At 46.2% G+C, this 19,498-nt stretch overlaps 1 long non-coding RNA gene across 1 annotated transcript in view; it reads left to right on the plus strand.

Annotated features, from left to right (window-relative positions):
* LOC140690209 (uncharacterized) overlaps window positions 1-18,970 on the plus strand; it is a 130,898-nt gene extending 111,928 nt beyond the window's left edge. Inside the window, exons 3-4 of the long non-coding RNA XR_012065389.1 lie at window positions 11,239-11,398; window positions 18,670-18,970. This is a non-coding gene — a long non-coding RNA (uncharacterized lncRNA). The remainder of the gene's footprint in view (window positions 1-11,238; window positions 11,399-18,669) is intronic.
* Window positions 18,971-19,498: the final 528 nt, after the last annotated feature.

Genomic DNA, 19,498 nt, shown 5'->3' on the forward strand with positions numbered 1-19,498 from the left:
TATTCTATCCCTTCTGTTACCTAATAGGAGCAAACAAACTGTCAATGAAACTTCGTAAGTATCTGACGTCAGGATGTCTCTGATTTATGACAAGAACTAGTATAATCCAAAGGTTATTACTTAGCAGAGCTAAAAGGCACCGGAAAACAAGATAATAGATAGATGGATGGATGATAGATGGGGATGAATAATGGGTTATTGTGTAATAGTATGAATATGAAATACTATCCTTAGTAATACAGTAAATTACCAAGAGTTTAAAAAGTGAAAGATCTGTTTATTGTTCATCTGCACCCATATGTGTATGTAAAGTGTTTTGACAGTTCATTTAAAATTGGCCTGAGAAGCACTGTGACTGTTTACTGGTTGAACTGCAAATTTTATCTATTAATTCTAGCTAAATAATCTGGCTACTGCAAGGAAAGGCGGTTAACTTACGATTAGTACCACAGCCGCAGAATGGTGTTATTTCCCCAGGAAGCAGGATTGTTGAGAGATCTGTCTATACGCTGATCTGTGAGAGGGTCTGGGCACAGGGTCACTTCCTAAAAGTAGGGGCCCTGTCTCTCCCTGCTCTGACATCACCCGCTATTGTACCATTTCCACAGAACAACAAATTGCTCCAGGGCCTGCTCTACCTTGTGGCAAATCCCAGCCCATGATGGGGAGACTGGTCACCCTGTCACTTGATAGCCCATTGTTAAGTGCTCAGTTTGTACTCAGGCCCAGTAGCATATGGGGTTGCTATTCAAACAGTCCCTGCTGTAGCAGGCAGGGCCTCGCTCCAGAACTCCGGGGCCTTGGGCTGCAGCTCTTCGACTGGGGGGCTGCTGCACGAAGGCTCCCCTGGCACTCCTGGGTCTGCTGGGCTGTACGGCCTGAGTGTCAGACAAACCTACAGCAGAGGTCCCTTGCCTTGGGCCACGCTCAAAACAGGCAGACTTCAGGTCATCTGATGATGGGTTGGAGCAGCAGCCCCCAGTAAGGGGTATGATGCCTACGAATCCAAGTGATGGGGGTGCAGGATGCACCATCTTGTCCTCCATCGTCGTGGGGTGATCTGTTTGCCCAGACCATCACACCCATTCAGCCTTTACAATGCTGCCAGCCCTCCTTACTTGTAATGTTTACCTTCTCTTCTTTGGTACCCTGTTCTCTCCTAGGGCACCCAGCGTACTTGTCCCTTCCTGTTTACCATGTTCCATCAGCACAAGGCCATCATTTTAGGGGACTGACATGTTCTGCAAAAAGTCTGCGCTTCCCCAGCAGTCGAACACTGTGAATGCCTTATGTAGGCCAGACGGGGAACAGTTTGTGACACCTGCTGCACGTAGCTGTGCATCTTTCTTTTTTTCTCCTGGCATTATTCATAAGCATTTTCTCATGTCATTCAATATTCTTTTAAAAATAATTTTAAATGGCTGCATAATATTCCATCATCTTGCTCTAATGATATTCATCAAACTGTTCTCTAATTACTGGGCATTTAGATTTTTTAAAGGTTTGTTATTAGAAGTAATGTTGTGATAAACTTTTTGCATATAACTCTGTTTTCATCTCTATTCTTTAGAAGAAATTTTGAGACGTGAAATTACTGAACTAGAGTGCAAAGATGTGTAAGGCCCTGCATTCATGCTGACAAACAGTCCTCCGGAAACGGTGTGCTGATTACTATCCCGTCAGCCGTGTTTTAAAGGGCTCGTTCCCCCAGTTCTGACCAGCAATGATATTGGCATCTTTCCTAACCTTTGCAAATTTGAATGTTCAAATTTCTTGTATTTGTTGTTCTAGTATCTATTTTATGGTGATACAAAGTTGAATATTTTCATGTGCTTATTTTTTCCCTAGCCCTCCCTGATAAGGAGGTGGATCACCCCCTTCCATGTACGTCCATGTTCTTGTCGGTATTAAATCCTTCTCATCTTTAACTTGGGTGTCATTCCTCCTGTAATTGAGACTCTCACCTGTTACCATACTTCAGCAGAAATGAGAATGATTCCCTTTGATTCAACAACACATTCAGGAATCTCATTCAGTCCCTACTGTGTAGCTGTTTCCTCATCCTAACCCCGAAGGCTGAGTTCCCTCCCTTCCCTCGCTCCTCACTCTGATACCCCCAGCCTGGTGGGCGCTGTCTGGTTCGAGGTCCTGGGGGATTCACAGTTGATCATTCTGGGAATGTGAGAGCTACAGACAGTAAAGAGATCACCCCCATGCTTTTCATTGGGAGATCTAGAACTTAAATGTAGGTGCTTAACTAACCAAATTTTAGTTATTCCTTTATTCTTCTCTAAACTCCAAGTTTTTACTGTTTCTCTTTGATTACAGAGATGATATTGAACGAGTGCAGGCAACAATATGGATGAATCTCAACACAGTAGAGTGAAAGAAGTTAGTCACAAAAATGTACATGTCACATTTGTAGGAAGTCCTGTTGACATGAAGTTCAACAACAGGCAGATGAATGTATAGCAGTAGATGTAGAATTGGTGGTTGCCTTCACTCGGGGAGGTGCTGGTGGGAAGGGGCGTGGGAGAGCCTTCTGGGATGTCCTGCCCTTTGATCTGGAAAAGGGGGTCATTCATGCTGTAGACACACGTTGAATCATCAAGATCTGTGCACTTTATTGTGCATATGATATTTCTCAATAAAAATTCAAATAAAAGGGAGTAGCATGCTCTAATATGAGACTTCTGTTAAGTGAGTTCTGAGGAATTTTATGTTTTTTTTCCCCTTTTTCTACCTGAATGTCTCCATAACTGATCATCTTAAAGCCTTGCTTTTGTCTTTCATTCTGTGATTATTAACTCCTTCTAGCTGAAGTTCAAGAAAATCATTTCCAACTAGAATCTTTAGGAAGCACAAGGGTAGAAGCTTATGTAGTAAAATTTTGTAGATTTTTTTTCTCCCAATGAAGTCAAATATTTTATGGCAGATCTCCTATGTATCTGCCCATTTCTTAGATTAATTTAGCATCATAATTCCTAATATGGAAATGCCACAAAAATGCACTTTAGTATTAATTGTGCTAAGTGATAATACAATTAACCAGATTTATAACCTCACCAAATAATTTATGAAGTAAGCTGTCTCGAGAGGGTAAGAAAGCAAGACAGAATCTTCATATCATTCTAGTTGTAACTTCCTCATTCATGAATTTTGAAGAACGCTCAATTTTTTTAAACATGTTTTTCATCTATTGCATCTGTAGTTTTCTTCCACTCTCAGAAAATAAATGGTAATCATCTTTTGTTTATATCTTACTTCTTTTGCCAAGCAGGAAAATGTTGCATATTCATTCTTTTGTCAGAAATGGAATTCTAGCCTGTGTCAATAGAGCTGGCACACCAGAAAAGCTACTCACTGAAAGTATAAGAAATATTTTAAAGGAACCATTTGGAAATGCTTACCTATATAAGTCACATGAAGCTCCAAAGACCTTAGGTCAGATTAGAGTTCCCTGTCTTGGAGGGAACTCACACATCAAAATAGCTGATTGATTCTTTCTATGACTGTGGACTGTTACTACACGTTCTTCTTGAATTGTTCCTATGAATAAATCCTAACAGCCATTTGGGAAAACTTGGTTTTTTTTTTCCTTCCAGGAAATATTTGAAAACAGTCCATTTAAAAATGCTTGAACAACAAGGTCCTGCTGTGTAGCACAGGGAACTAAACTCGATAGCTTGTAATAACCTAAAATAAAAAAGAATATACACACACACACACACACACACATACAACTGAGTCATTAGCCTGTTCACCAGAAGCTAAGACAGCATGTAAATCAACTATACTTCAAAAAAAAAAAAACTCAAAAAAAGTTTGCATTCATGTCTACCAGGTATCAAGTAAGCAATGGAAAATCGTTCCAAGAATACTTCACTTCTTTGCATGTCTAAGAACACGCCATCTTCTCTATAGCCTCATTAAATCCCCAATTCATCTGTAGATGTAATAGAATTCTAAGCGGAATCCCTTAGGAGATTTTGGGATAATGGAACACAATTCTGAAAGTCAAGTGAAATAAAACATGCTCAAGAAGTAAAGAAGGCTTAGAAAAGAAAAGTGTAAGACAGAAACTTGTCTGTCAGATGCTGAGACGTGAACTTATAAGCACCAGCCACAGTTTGTTGGACACTCACTATGGTCAGCTGACCACTGAGCTGTGGTGGCAGTGGCCACTGTGAGTCCCAACAGAGTGACACATCGTGGGTGGACCAGCCAGGCCCCTGGCAGCAGACCAGTGTACCTGCCATGGAGGAGCGCCAGTGTGTCTCCAGTGGAACACACACGGGTATTCTGTATTTGGAGTTATTTTCATGCCCATTTCTGCCAACACCACTATCACTGATTTGCTGGAGACTTTACTTCCTATCTTGGTCTCCCAGACGTTATTTTTGATGGAGGAACTTACTCAGCCTCAGTAGATGTAAGATGACTGTTGATGTTCACTTGATCTACCCGTCTTACCACAGACACCGTGACCCAGAAGCATATTAATGGTTGGGTGACCGTATGCCCCAGTTTGCCTACGATGACCCTGGTTTATGCCTTTCGTTCCAGAATAATTCTTTAAAGTGCTTCATTGTGAGAACAAAATGCCCAGTTTTGAATGATAAATTATGTGATCATTCTACTTATTGACAGGAAAAAACCACCCTTCCAAGTGGGTGGTGCTGCCCTAAAGGGGGTCAGTGTTAGGTCTGAACCTGAGTCCACATGTGGTGCTGTTCTCCCTGTATATAGAACTCGATGTGCCGGGAAGCAGTGGGAGTAAGATGGAGCGGCATTGCTCGCTTTTAGACTCAGGGACCCTCCCGAATAATAGTTTTGCTTCCCATGCTCAAGACTTGGACCCTGCTGGTTAGAGATCTCATTTGTTCAAGGGACATGGCTTTACCATTGCTGTGAAAATAGACTTAGTGGCTTAAAATAGTAGTCATCATTTATTATCTATCATGGCTTCTTTGGGTGAAATAATTGGGGGTATTTGACTTGCGATTGCAGTCAGATGGTGGCTGGTGCTGGGCTCGTCTCCAAAACTTCTTCATTCACAAGTCTGGTACCTGCACTGGTATCTCACCATATATCACATCTTCATGTGATCTTTCCCAGAAGGGTACCGTCAGCACAGCTCAGAGGTCTTGGAGTACACGGAAGGAGGGAGGGAGGGAGGGAGGGAAGGAGGGAGGTTGAAGGCAGAGGAACACAGACCTCACCTGTCAGTGAGGGAGTGTTAACGGCACATTGGAAGATGAGCATGTGGAATGGAATTCGTGTTGAAGCAGCAATGAAATACAGTCTACTGTGGGACACAGTGCGTGTTCCCCAGAGTTCAAAACTGAGGCTCAGGTCTGGATCACAGGCACGTGGCCACTGCGGTCACACAGGATGCCATTTTGCACCGGGCTCTGCAAATTATGTAGCTGGTTATGCTGAGATTGTGAACTGGACAATCAGGCAAGAAAATAGGGTTACGTTTTACTGGGGTGACTAACTCTGCAAAAAAATCCAGCTGTTAGTAAACTATAGTAGTTAGGAGCTGACCAGTGGCACATAAAAAAACCAAAGGAAGTCAATAAAAGAAGTACTACCAAGGGAACCCAGCCCTCAGAAACAAACATTTTCAACATCCTGTAAAATGCTGGCTGAAGGCAAAAGGACTCGGTAGGCGAGGAGGCAAGACGTAATTATTAAATAAAGCCTGAGGACCAGTTACAGAAAGAAGAACTCGAGCGTGCAATTGTATTTCAGTCCTTGTTTTCTTGCATATCTTTAGTAACTACTGCTCTTCTTTCTTTGCCTTTTATCCATTTGCGTGTGTGTGTATGTGTGTGTGTGTGTGTGTGTGTGTTTGTACCATTTAGTCCATAGGCTACAAAATAAAAAGAAAAGATTATGACAGAACTAAGGAAAGAATGAACATAATTTTGACATTCTGGATCATGATGGCTGCCGTAATTAATGGGAATTTATTTTTTATTTCTTACTTTTTTAATTGAAGTATAGTCAGTTTACAATGCATCGATTATTTCTGATATATGACATAATGTTTCAGTCATACATATACATACATATATTCCTTTTCATATTCTTTTCCATTATAGGTTACTACAGGATATTGAATATAGTTCCCTGTGCTCTACAGAAGAAATTTGTTGTTTATCTATTTTATACATAGTAGTTAATATTTGCAAATCTTGAACTCCCAATTTATTCCTTCTTGCCCCCTTTTCCCCCAGTAACCATAAGATTATGGTTATTTACTATGTCTGTGAATCTGTTTCTGTTTTGTAGATAAGTTCATTGGTGTCTTCTTTCTTTTTTTTAGATTCTACATATGAGTGATATCATATGGTATTTTTCCTTCTCCTTCTGGCTTACTTCACTTAGAATGATATTCTCCAGGGCCATCAATGTTGCTGCAAATGGCATTATTTTTTATCATTTTTTATGGCTGAGTAGTATTCCATTGTATAAATATACCATAGCTTCTTTATCCAGTCATCTTTTGTTGGACATTTAGGTTGTTTCTATGTCTTGGCTATTGTAAACAGTGCTGCTATGAACACTGGGGTGCATGTATCTTTTCAAATTAGAGTTCCCTCTGGATATACACCCAGTTCCCTCTGGATCATATGATAAATCCACTTTTAGTTTTTTGAGGACTCTCCATACTGTTTTCCATAATGGCTGCATCAAACTGCATTCCCATCAACAGTGTAGGAGGGTTCCCTTTTCTCCACACCCTCTCCAGCATTTATCGTTTGTGGACTTTTTAATGATGGTCATTAATTACTTTTGGGACAGTGGCGAGCTTATTTTCAGAGGGTTAATTGCATTGTAATTGCATCTTGTGTGTGTGTGTGTCTTAAGAGTGAGCTGCAGTGGAAATTTGTCTTTTATTTTAGGCCACGTAGCACTTGTGAGGAAATATATTTGGCTAATTCCTTATCTTTCGGAGCTTAATTCAGCTTCAACTACAGAAGCTGAAAATGCCAGATATTCGTCGTCCTGGCTCTCTTGGGGCTAAGGGGTGTGTGCATGGTAGGCCTTTGCTAGTCGTGTGTTGACCTGGTGATGCAGAAGAAAGTCATTCTGGTGATAGATTGCATGGCAATAGCTACATTGACACTTTTCAGTTCTGTGGTATCATTTTCAGTGCTACTTTTGGCCAAGGAGCTCCAGCCCTGATTCACCAGCCGTCTGGATGAGTCTGTGACCTACTCAATATTCTTTTCATAAATTCCTCTTCTGCTAATTTCAGCCAGAGTCAATCAGCTTTCGTTGTTTGCACATAAACCTCTGACTAATACATGTGGAAATATGAGTACAAAACATTAAGTGCAATTGGGAATTTATAAAAAGTTACCATTCTTAAGAATGGGGAAGGGAAATAAACACCTCTAGTAAAAAGATTGGCCAGAACACACAAAAAACCCTAACAGTGATTATTTCTGATTCTTGGGACCCTAAGTGGTTCCTTCTCTTCTTCCTCTTCCTCATCTTTTTTTCTTCTCTTTTTCCCTCTCGCTCCCTTAGGCTCTCCCTCCCCATCTTCCTTTTCTTCTTAAAACATCTTTTCTGACATTCTTTTACAGTATATAAAAATAATTGTTTGCAATGCCTTTGTTAAAACATGAGGCAGACAGAGGGTTTACATGTACAAATTTTACCAAATTTTAGAGAAGGACAGTAACTCAGAAATTAAGTTCTCCAACCGCCTCATTTATAGAGGACAAGATATCCAGGGCCCAAAAGGTTACTGACTCAAAGTCACACAGCAAGTTTGCGGCGGGATTAGTGCTAGAACACAGATCCCCATTCATTCCACAAATCTGTATGCGTCAGGCACTGTTCTAGGCATTGGCGAGAGAGTAATGAGTGAAGTCACTGTTCTCCTGAAGCTTAAATGCTACTGGGAGAAAAAAACAATAACCAGACAAACCAATAAATAATGTATATATTTTTTAATATATATATATTTTATTGAAGTACAGTCAGAGGTTACAATGTGTCCATTCCTGCTGTACAGCACAGTGTCCCAGTCATGCACATACATAGATATATTTGTTTTCATATTCTTTTTCATTAAAGGGAGCAGAGGACACAGTCCTTCTGCTTTATTCCCCGTGTCCCCAGAGGCATGGGCTTGTTCCTCTGGACCTATCTGAAAAGTCAGCAGATAGAACAACATTAATTAATTGCCAAGACCTTTATCAATAATTTGGGGAGCCGCTAGGAAGAAATGGATCTCTCAGGAGGTAGATGGGAAGAGGGAACAGAGCATCACTAAAAAATAGAATAAAGCTAGTGACACTTGGACACGTCCGGTGATTTTTGGAACCAGTAGGCCAACCAGTTTTAATACCAATAAAATAAGACATTTTGAGCAACATGGAAGAAAATTAGCTTCCTTTATAACGTGTGTTACATAAGTAGTCAAGGTAGACGGGGTTGGCATAAGATTTTTTTACATCCTCCATTTTAAGGAATAAATGATTTTTTTAAAAGACCCTATCATGCCTTATTTCTCAACTTTTCCGTGATTGTGACTTCATTAGTTAATCCAGGTATAGAATTTAAACATCTAATCAAGGTAGTGAGAATTAGGCATTTTAATTTAAACCATTCAGATACTCAATTTGGTATTCAAAATAACCCAGACGGCCTGGGATTCCGATGTTTTAGTAAGTTCCGAGTTTTTATGTCATTAGCCGTCTGCTTACGCGGCAGACAAGCTGAAAACCCAGGAATACGGGCGCATCAAATATTCATGGAGATCAAATAGAGGTACATTCTTCAGGGAAACCCGCTTACACTTCTAGATGTGCTGCGACATGCAAACCTGCCTTTTGTCGTCAGGAAGAGGACATGGCACCCTTCTTACTTTGTTTCAGACGTAACCTCCGTGGGCTGGTGGCTTTGACCGATCTGTTCTAAACTCTGCGTGACCTCCGTCTGTGGGAACCAGCAGGGCCAAGGGGGTGCTTTCTGTCGGCTGTGGTTTTTATTCATGAGCTCTCACAGCCTTTCTTCCTCCCTTGCTTTAGATGTTTTCGTGTATGACACATTCAGAGGTTCGGTCTTGATAAGCCTGTGCAAGTTTGGATGTTTACTTAAACCTCTTGCATCTGCGAAAACCCAGCCAGGATCTTTTGAGAGCAGCCTTTCTTGGAAGCTTGCCGACGCCTCTGACTTTCTTCCCTACTGGCAATCCCAGGCAGACTCGCTAGCTCGTGGCAGTTTATCACTTTGGCTTTGAGCCTTAGCAGCAAAGGAGAGACGCATGCCCATTTTGAGGGAGAAGGGAAGGACTGTACCTTCAGCATTGGCTCCGTGTGACCTCAGTGGATGCGGAGGGACAAAGGGATGGCCGTGACCTCTCAGCCTTGAGACACTGAACTGTGATAAAATTTAAGGGACACTATGCTTTTAAGTTGTAAACTTCAGTATTAACCACTTTAATCCTGTAGACTAAAAAGTCCATTCTAGCTCATACACATCGCTTTATGTTAATCTACATTTTTGTTATTCATTCATCTAGTTTATGTTAATCCTGTGCTGGGTGCTGGGTGCAGCACTGGGGTTCCATTCATGGATAAACTTCAGTAAATAACTCCAGAAAGTGCTCCCCTGGGAGGATCCCTTTCTTTCCCCTTCTGCTGAATCAGTGCCTTTCCCAGTACCCCCCATGGCACCAGAGTAATTATTCAACAAATATTTCTTGATCATTTTGTTCACCAGGAATTGCTACAACATGAACACTGCCAATGATGAAGCCTCGGGGATGGGCAACAATAAACTTATTTCTTAGTCCCTCACCTGCCTGTGAGGTGGATGTTGGCTGGTGGAGGCTGGCTTTGTTGAGCTTGCTTCTCAGCGGTGAAATGGATCCAGGTCCGCTCCATCTGCTTTCTGTCCTCGCCAGACCCCTGGATCTCCAAGGACTGGCAGAAGCACAGGAGGGGCGGGAGGAGACGCATGATGCCCTTGCGGGCAGAGCTGACACGTTCTATTGGCCAAACAAGTCACAGGGCCGCCTTTGCCGTCCGTGGCGTGGGGATGTACACATCTTCTTGGGATCTAGTTGGGGAGGGAGGGGATGAGTATCTGCTGGACGGTCATCTGCTCCGTCACCAGCACCTGCCATGTGCCCACCGTTTGCAAGCTGCTAAAGAGGAAATGACTTCCAGAAGGTCAGAGTCTCTCTTTCCCCTCCACTAAATAGACAAGGACAGCAGGTCAGCTAAAGGCAGTGGAGGTGGAGTTCAGGATTCGAGTCCTGAAGTCAGGCAATCTGTGAATTCTGGGGGTTCCGTTGATTAAATCTTGAACACAATCCTTTTTTCTCCTCTCTGAGCCCCAATTTCCGTATCTATAAATTGAAAGTGACAATAAGTTACCCATCCCAGAGTGTTCTTGTGGGGATTAAATAAATAATGCTTGTAAAGTTTTAAATTTAGAGTCTGGCACCATGGAAGGGCTCAATAAATGGACATTGTCATCATCAACACCAGGCAGCCCAGATGGCCAAGAGGAGCATCCTTGTTCGGGATGTGCTGGGCAGTAAACTAGGACCTGGAGTGATCTCTGTCCCAGTGTCTCTCCAGTTGGGTTACAGGCATTGGGTGTCCTGTCTGCGTCCCCAGCTGCCCTGTGAGCTCCTCGAAGACAACGTTCATCCCTCCTTCCCCCGCTGCTGCCACCCAGCTGGCACTCAAGGCGTACTGATGATAAGCCACCGGCATCCAGTCCCCTCCCCACCGGGCTCGCCACAGCACTGCTGCTTAACGAGGTGCCGTGAAGCATCTGTTTGCCTTTTTGTTTGTGTTCATTGTTGCTTTTGTTTCCAGTCTGTTGCAGACCAGTGTTTTATTTGCCCAGGGAGACAGACCTCCTGATCTTATGCCTGAGTGTTGCAGGCACCTCAAGTTGCCATAAACGTTTCTGAACATTTCCTGGAACATTTACTCGCTCTTTCCCTCCGCATCTCTTTGTGAACCAGCAGCAGTCATTCTGCAGACCAGCACCAGTTCCCAGAGCCCCTCCCCTTTGAACAGGGCTGCTGTACATTTTGTGTTTCCCCCTTACCTCCTTGCCAAGGACAGCCTGCAGATGAGCAGACACACCCTTCTGAGAGCCTTCCAGGTACTTAGAGCCAATGGGCTAAACCATCGCTTATCTTGTCAATGGTTTTCTCCCTGATAATTTGCCCCTGCTTTTTCTCCACAGCCCAGTTTTCCTACAAAAGCACCGTGGAAGCTGCTACAGACACAGGTCCGTGGGCCAACTCCGAACAAATCTCTGGTGTGCGGGCCGGGGGCGTCTGAGAATGCTTTCCAGCAGGGGACTGTGATCACCCAGAGAAGAGCCTGGCCTGAGCCAGAAACGTGTGAGTACCTCCTGAGGCTCCCAGGGCTGCCGGGAAAAGTCTCTGAGAACCCAGGCGAGAGCCGCTGGGGGAGCATCACATGTTTATGGGCTGTTTCGCTCCTGCCTATTTCCGGATGCTCAGGGAGCTCCCCGCACCACCTGAGCAGATCTTCCCAGCTGTGACTTCAGCCTCAGCTCTTTCTAACTAACCCAGGCCGGAGCGGGGAGCTCCAGGCCCGGAACAGGTGTCGGGACCCAGCGGAGGGTTTCCAAACCCTCCAGCCGCAACCCACCCGCTCCATCTCCCCGTGCTGCCCGAGGCTGTGACCCTCACGGCTCTGGAGCTGCTCTCATCTACCGGGAAGGGGTGCCACAGCGCGTGGGTCCCCCAGTCCCCAGGAGCTAGTGGGGGTGTGTAAGAGGGCCACACCCGCTCCCTTTCCTCCACTTCCTCAGGGGGAGGGGAGCCTCTCTCCTTCCCCGGTAGACTCCATATGCCTGTATCCTTAACACCCTAATCTCTCCCTGAACACCCCCATTCTCCACCTATGGGTGTTGGGCGCTCCTTGACCCACCCAGATTCGACAGTACAGGGGGGCTCCCCCACTGCTCCTCTTTCCATCCTGTGACCCCATTTCTGGGGCCTCATCACCCTGGAAGACGGGGATAGTAAGGGTATAAGTGGATGGGAGGTGTAGGGAAGGTTTTGGACTAGAACCAGGGGTGTGTATGAAGGGGGTGACAAGGTCCCCCGACGGGGAAACCAGCCTTGTCTGGTGGATGAGAAGGCATGTTTATTTTTCACTGCATAATATTTAACAAGAGAATAAAAAATATAAATGGGGAAAGAGATCCTGAGACGCTTCCAACTCACTGTGCTTCAAGCATCCATTCTGATCAGAGGTTTCGTTTCTGCTGCTGTGGTCTGGGCTTCAGCTCCCCGCTCCCCAGCTGCCTGTAGGCTACCAGGGACACTCCAAACATTCCAGCATCATTTAACAAACAAACAAAAAAATGGGCTAAACAACTCCTAAAAGCATGGAGCTTCTGTTAAAAAAATAAGATGGTTCTTAAGGAATTAGCCTAAATGGCTACAGAGCAGAACTCAAATTCGTTAACCCTTAAGCTGCCTTTCCGGTACCGCTGCCCTCTGCTGATACTCACACACCCAGCAGGCAGAGGAACTGAATCCTTCATGTAAGCCTGGTATTTCCCACCCCTGGTGTTTGCTTGTCGGGCCCCTACCTTCCAAGTCCACACGCACAAGGTCTACCAATCCTTTATCCTCCTCATTCATGTCCTGCATTAAACCTTCCCTGCTGTGCCAGAGCACGATGACTTACACATAGTAGGACGTCCATTAAATGTCCCGGGATGAAGACATTTAAGCAAAACTTCTTTCCTCTTCAGGATGGGGGCCGTGTCATTTTGTTGCTCAGTTCAGCCAATCAAGACTTAGGTTTCAAGAAAATTTTTATATCATGAGGTTTTTTTTGTTGTTAGAGACGCGGCTTTGGACAGTATGGTTCCAATGATTGACTGGATTGAATGAAGGAATGAATGACTTTGACCCTTGTTGAGGGGCCCTGGGAGTTTTGTTTCATTTTCTGTTACACTTGGAAGGGTTTTCCTGGCGGGGTTTGAGTTCTTCTTTCTTTTTCCCTGTCTCAAATCTAAGAAATTACAGTCATTTTAACAAAACTCCTGACTCTGAAGGAAATTGCTTCTCTTCATTCGTAGCAAGTTTCCAAATCGTCCTACAAATGAATGGTTGCCGAGTCTATGAAGCAGAAGTTCAGACAGAGAGATCTCCTCCCTAGAATCTTAGATGAGGTGGGAGCTGTCTGTTCCAGGAAGAGAACCAGGGTTGCAGAGGATCCCTCCCCTGTGTTCCCGTCGGGGGCTGGTGGCTGAGGCAGGACTAGAACTCGGGTCTGCAGCTTCCCTCTCGGAGCACTCACCACTAGGCTTCCTTCCCCTTGTGGGAGTCTCTCCTTGGCTTTTCTTGTAAGTTTGAGGTCCTGGGAGGGGCAGCAGGAAGTGGAGGGAAGGCGTAGGTGGACATGGACGTCCTGGTGGCACTTTCTATCCTAGATCGCTGTCAAGGTATCAAATTTCACTGCATCTGTTACCAAACTGGTCAGGTCCTAGCCAGAGTGAGACCCCCTTGTCCAGGCCAGGGAGGTTTCACAGAGCCAGTAATGAAACTGATGTTGAGGTTGGAACAGCACAGGCTTTAGGCAATGGCCAAAGACTGGAGAAGCGGGAATCTACCTTGCAAACCAACTTCTCAACCCAATTTGGGTGGAGACACCAAATATAAAGGCGAGTCTAGATAAAAGGGAGGGAATTGGAAAGAGCAAGAGGAAAGAGTGGGAGTTAGCTGAGAACAGGGGTGTGGTTTGGGCCCAGAAATGATGTAGCTCTTCTCTTCAGTCTTTGTATGGGCTGTTCTGGTTGTTGTCATGGCAATCGTCAACTGTCATGGCGCCGGTGGCTGGCTTGTTTAGCATGTGCTGATGCATTGCAGTGAGCATAAAATGAGGCTCAGTGTCAACTGGACATGGTAACATGGTGGCCTCCTAACTCCATCATTCTCTGTTACCTAAATTGAACTCATAATATAACAGCAAATAAGACAAAGACTCTGCCTTAAGGAATTTACACTGTTTACTACAAGACGTGTCTGTTGTGCTAGGAATACTTACCATATGACCCAGGAATCCCACTCCTGGGCATATGTCCAGAAGGAGCCTTCTGCTCCTTCAAAATGACACCTGCACCCCAATGTTCACAGCAGCACTATTTACAGTAGCCAAGACATGGAAACAGCCTAAATGTCCATCAACGGATGACTTGATAAAGAAGATGTGGTATATTTATACAATGGAATACTACTCAGCCATAAAAACCGACAACATAACGCCATTTACAGCAACATGGATGCCCCTGAGAATGTCATTCTAAGTGAAGTAAGCCAGAAAGAGAAAGAAGAATACCATGAGATCGCTCATGTGTGGAATCTAAAAAAAAAAACCAAACAAACAAAGCATAAATACAAAACAGAAATAGACTCATAGACATAGAATACAAACTTGTGGTTGCCAAGGGGGCGGAGGGTGGGAAGGGATAGACGGGATTTCAAAATTGTAGAATAGATAAACAAGATTATACTGTACAGCACAGGGAAATATATACAAGATCTTATGGTAGCTCACAGAGAAAAAAATGTGACAATGAATATATATATGTTCATGTGTAACTGAGAAATTGTGCTCTACACTGGAATCTGACATAACATTGTAAAATGATTATAAATCGATAAAAAATGTTAAAAAAAAAAAAAGACATATCTGTTGTGACTCTGAGCTGTGTCCCAGGACCTGCGGTTAAACACTGTCAGCACATCGTACAGCGAGACACCACCGCCCCTCTCCCCGTGGAGCTGACTGCTTTACGCCAGGGCGAAGATGATCCACGCACGAGCAAATAATGGAAGGAGGACAGATCTGCCGAAAGCGCTGCGGCGTCCTGACGGGGGCGGCAGGGAAGGCGGTGCAGAGCTCGGTCTGAGACGGGGGAGGGAGCAGGCACTTGCCAGTGAGGGCCGGGGTTGGGGGGGACCCACTCTCGTGGGCAGGGACGGAGACAGGCAGCTTTAAAGGAGCCCCTTCCTACTCTGAGAGGCTTTCCCTCCCACCCCATCCCGGCCACCCACCTCCAGGCGGACTGAAGGCCACCGTGCCTGAGGGGACCCCTGGGTCAGCTTGGCCTCTACGGAGGGAAACATGGCCTGACCTCCCGGCTCCTGTCCCAGACGGCCCGTCAGAGAGATGCGCCGTGTCTCGCAGGGAGAAAAGAGAACCATCTCCCTTCAAGTGCTGGGTTGGATCTCAGCATCCTCCAGGCTTCACTCAGGGAACTCAGGCCCTGAGATAACGCCCTAGATTGAAAATGCAGAATCAGAATCCTTCCCGGTGGGCTGGGCCTCCAATTCCTCAGCTGGAGGGGCGGGGCAGGGCCGGGGCGTGGCTGGGGGCGTGGCTGGGGGCGTGGCTGGGAACCACACTCTCAAGTTTACTGCAAGGATTCAGTGTGATTATGCTTGGAGAGCCCTCGGCTCCTGCTCACACCTGACTAATAGACACACGTATTAGAGGCCGGTTCCCACTTTTATTTGATTTTTTCTCATTAGAGACAGGGTCTATTTTGGTGACTGTTATTAATAGGGCATGACATACCAACAATTCATATAATATAGTGTGGCCTGATACACGAAGCCATGAATATACATAATATACCATCACATACTATATCTTATTTCAACGGAGTTTTCATTAAAACAGCCATTTGATATAGTTTTCCATCATGTTAGAAAGAAAACTCACATGGTGGTTGAACTCCGCTTTTGTTCCAAAAAAAGAATTTTAAGAGCTGAGCTTGAACTTAGCATAATGATTTTTAAAAAGTGACAAATATAGAAATTAAAGAGTAGCCTTGCCCCTCATTGCTAATGATTATAGTCGGAGTCCCTTCCACACCGGGGGTGGAGCAGGGTCACCAGGCTCTGTTTGGGTTGGGGCAAGACAAACCCCATACCTATTGGGTGTGTCCCACCAATGCTCTTAGACTAAATCTCTTTGACAGCGAGAGGGACTCAAACCCAGACAAACAATACCTTCCAAGTCCCCACACTAAGAGGACTGGGTGTTTCCGAAGTGCCTGCAGCTGTAAGGTGTTACGGCAAGGACATATGCTTCTCAGTAAACTGGCTGGAACTCATGCATCTAAATGAAGCCCGCCCTGCGGAGCAGTTATTGTGGGAGATGCTCTGTACACATCCCCACAGAGGTGTCAGTTCTTAAAATACCCGGGAGCTGTGTTTTTGGAATGATTCTAAGATAGATTTTGAAAAACTGCATAAGAATGATCAATGCACCATTTACTCTATAATTGTATCTTACTCTAAAACAAAAATAAAATCTGATCACTCATGTGATTCTCCTTTGTTGTTTCCCAAAACGAATCCAGTTTATATGGGCTGCATTTGGAATACCAAGGAGGACACTGTCCTGGGACCAGGGCTCAGGAGAGCCCTGTGCCGCTGAGCTTTGATCCTTTGGGTGAAAAGAAGACTCCATTTGGGCATCTTGGGAGAACAGAATGCAGTAGATGGGATACCTGCATCTGATGTTACTGAAGCTCAAAAACCTAGCAAGTCTCTGAGTCAAGACTGAACGCAAGTCCGACTCCAAAGCCCAGTGCCCTGCAGAACTCCACCTGAGCTGCCCCGAACCGTGTCATGAGATGTACCTGAGATTAGGTAGCTAAGCAGGGCTTGGGCGTCAAGGAAGCCTGGCCTGTCATCTCCAGCTGCAGGGAGCCTCATTTACCCCTGGGTGCCTTGCAAGTATGATTTCTCAGCGGGGCTTGGAACGTTTGGAAGTACCACCTGGTGCAGTGACACTTCGTGCTGTCACTCACTCACTATTTTAATTGATTATTAATCCTGACCATGAGGCCTGCACAGCGATCCATCTCGAAACGATCATAGTGAACGAGACACAGCCCCGTGTGTGTGTTTAATGGGCGTGGGAGGGATAGACAAGGATTAGCAACATCATTACCTACAAGTGTCATGAGAATTAGGGAGAAATGTTCCTCTCTTTCTTTTTGTCTTAGTTTTTCCCAGTTTTCCTATAACCACCATGTATCAGAGAGCAGTTCACCTCCTGGCGGAGGGAGCCCCGGGCTTGGGCTGGCCGCATGGCGCTTTATGGCCCAGACCGTCTTAACAGCCCATGGACCCCGTCCCTCTGGTCCTGCTCTGATGCTCTATGAAATCTTCATTTGGACCAAGCTTCCAAGGAGAGCAGGTGTCCAAGAAACTGGCTCAGGTCTGAGAGTATTCACTGTCCTTAAACAGAAATGTTCTCAGAGGCACCATATGCAGGCCAGTAGCCAGAACTCTTTTGAAAGCCACGGAAAGCCAACTCAAACTAGTGCGAAGAGGTGGGGGCGATTTTATTTTTTGCCCACAGAATTGAAAGTTGGGTGGGCTCTGCTGAGCAGCCGGCCTCACCCTAGGCGTTGGCCCAGCAGCTCCAGCCTCCCCACCACCAACCCTGGCTTGTTCTAGGGGGTCCTCTCCCTGCTTCTCACTGGGGGACCTCTGGCTGGGCTGCGTGGCCAGGGAGTTGGGACCCTGAAAGTCACAAACTCTGAGTCATGGAGAAGCCTCTGAGCCGGGTGGGCCCTGCAGGCCAGCTGCCCTGCGTGCGGGGGAGAAGGCATCAGTGTTGTCCCACTGGAGCCATCAGACCTCATCCGCGACATCACCACTTGGCAAAATATTTAGGGCTTCATTTTGAGGGACAAGAATAGCTGCCAGGGGTTAAGGCGCTCTGAGCACTTAGGAGTCAGAGCAGCAACAACAAGGTCAAGACCAGGATCGCTACTTGAGCTGCTTAGACCTTCAGTCCTGGAAGTGGCCTTGGCTTGCCCCCTCCCCTGTTTCTGTCCCTAAATTTCCTGGGTGGGTGTCTGCACGCTTGGTCAGCCCCAGAACCCTTGGAGCAGACTTTCCCCAGTGTTCTTCGGGGAGCACAGCACCCCATTGTCAGCTACGCATCCTGGGACACCCTCTCCTCTACCAAAGGGACAAACTGTTGTCACCTAAGAGATGCCACCTCACTCAGAGTCAGCATTGGTGCTGGACCCTGGGTGCTGTTTGGAGGGACAAGGCCATTGTTGCTGCTGGTCTCTGACTGACTGGTGTGTGGGGGACAGTCCCGGTGAGGGTGTCTGCAGCTGCCACGGGCTGCTGTGTGGTTTGTCCTCCAGCCTCGTGTGTTCTCTGCAGGGACATCCGTCCAGTCTGCAAGGTCTCAGGGAGGGAAGGAGGTCAGCGGGCCTAAAAGATCGGCTCAGACAGAGTGAGAAGCAGAAACCAGACCCGCAACGCGGAGTCCTGTCCCCTATTCACACTTTCAAATCCCTAAAGTATAGAGTGCAGCTCCTCTCATAAAAGTATGAACGCCACCCCCCACCCCCCACCCCCCACCTGCAGAAAAGCATTCACACAGGAAATCCTTCCGGGCTGACACTTCCAGGGCTTGCAGCGCCTGCTTCCCACCAGCACCTGGAACGGCGCTCCATCCTGTGTGGTGGTCTTGCAGCTCCTTAGCGCCCCCCGGGCTGGCGATGACAGCCGCGCAAACCCCAGAGCTCAGGCGAGCTCTGTGAGCATCGTGGTTTTCACTCAGTGTCTGTTCTTGGTCTGTTTTCCAGCCAGCGGCCACAAGTTCACGGCCATACCCCAGTTCTGCACAGCCGAGCCCTGAACCCCAGTGAGCAGATCTGACTACTTGTCTACCAGGTAAGCTCCAGTGCGCAGCGTGGTGGTAATGCCTACGGAGTTCCGCAGAAAGCTTTACCTCAGGGAGTCCAGCTCACAACAGTGTACAGCGCTCGGGGACCCTTCTCTGTCTCTCTCCTTGGCTTCCCTTCCTCCCCACACCCCAAGTTCACCATGTTGCTATTACTGTAACAGTGAAGCGCCATGGAAAACCTAATTTAAAGCAATTAAATGGTATTCGACTGCAGGCATTCACAGGGGGAGGAATGGCAACACTCAGTTCAGAGCCTGGATGGTCTGTCTGGGTCTTTAATTAACTGCACGTGTCTGCGCGTCCTTACACCCATTGGAACCAAAGTTATTTTGTGCAGATAAACCCAAACCAGAATGTCTTAGGAAGTAAATCCGAGTCAGAGCTCACGCCAGGGCAGCTTGTACGCAGGGCGGGTTTTCCCAGATGAAGCCACGGCGTGAGCGTTTGGATGGGTGGGCTTTCCCATTGCCTTCCCGGTAGGGAAAGTTGAACCGAGCAACGCCAGGTCTAAACAGCCATTTCTAACACCAGTTTCAAAAACACAGAAGACAGGCCACAGGGCCATGCGTGATTTATTGCCACGTGTTCGCCACAGTGAAGAGCTGTCCTAACCCATGCAGAAGGGAGGCGCTTCCTGCTGGGAAGAGCAGGTGTGAGCTGTGCGGGGGCAGGATGGGGAGCCCAAGGCGCTTGATTTGGGCTGAAAGTGGAGGGAGGCGGGCTCAGAG

The sequence above is a fragment of the Vicugna pacos genome, chromosome 29 (genome assembly GCF_048564905.1).
Source record: "Vicugna pacos chromosome 29, VicPac4, whole genome shotgun sequence".
Lineage (NCBI taxonomy): Eukaryota > Metazoa > Chordata > Mammalia > Artiodactyla > Camelidae > Vicugna > Vicugna pacos.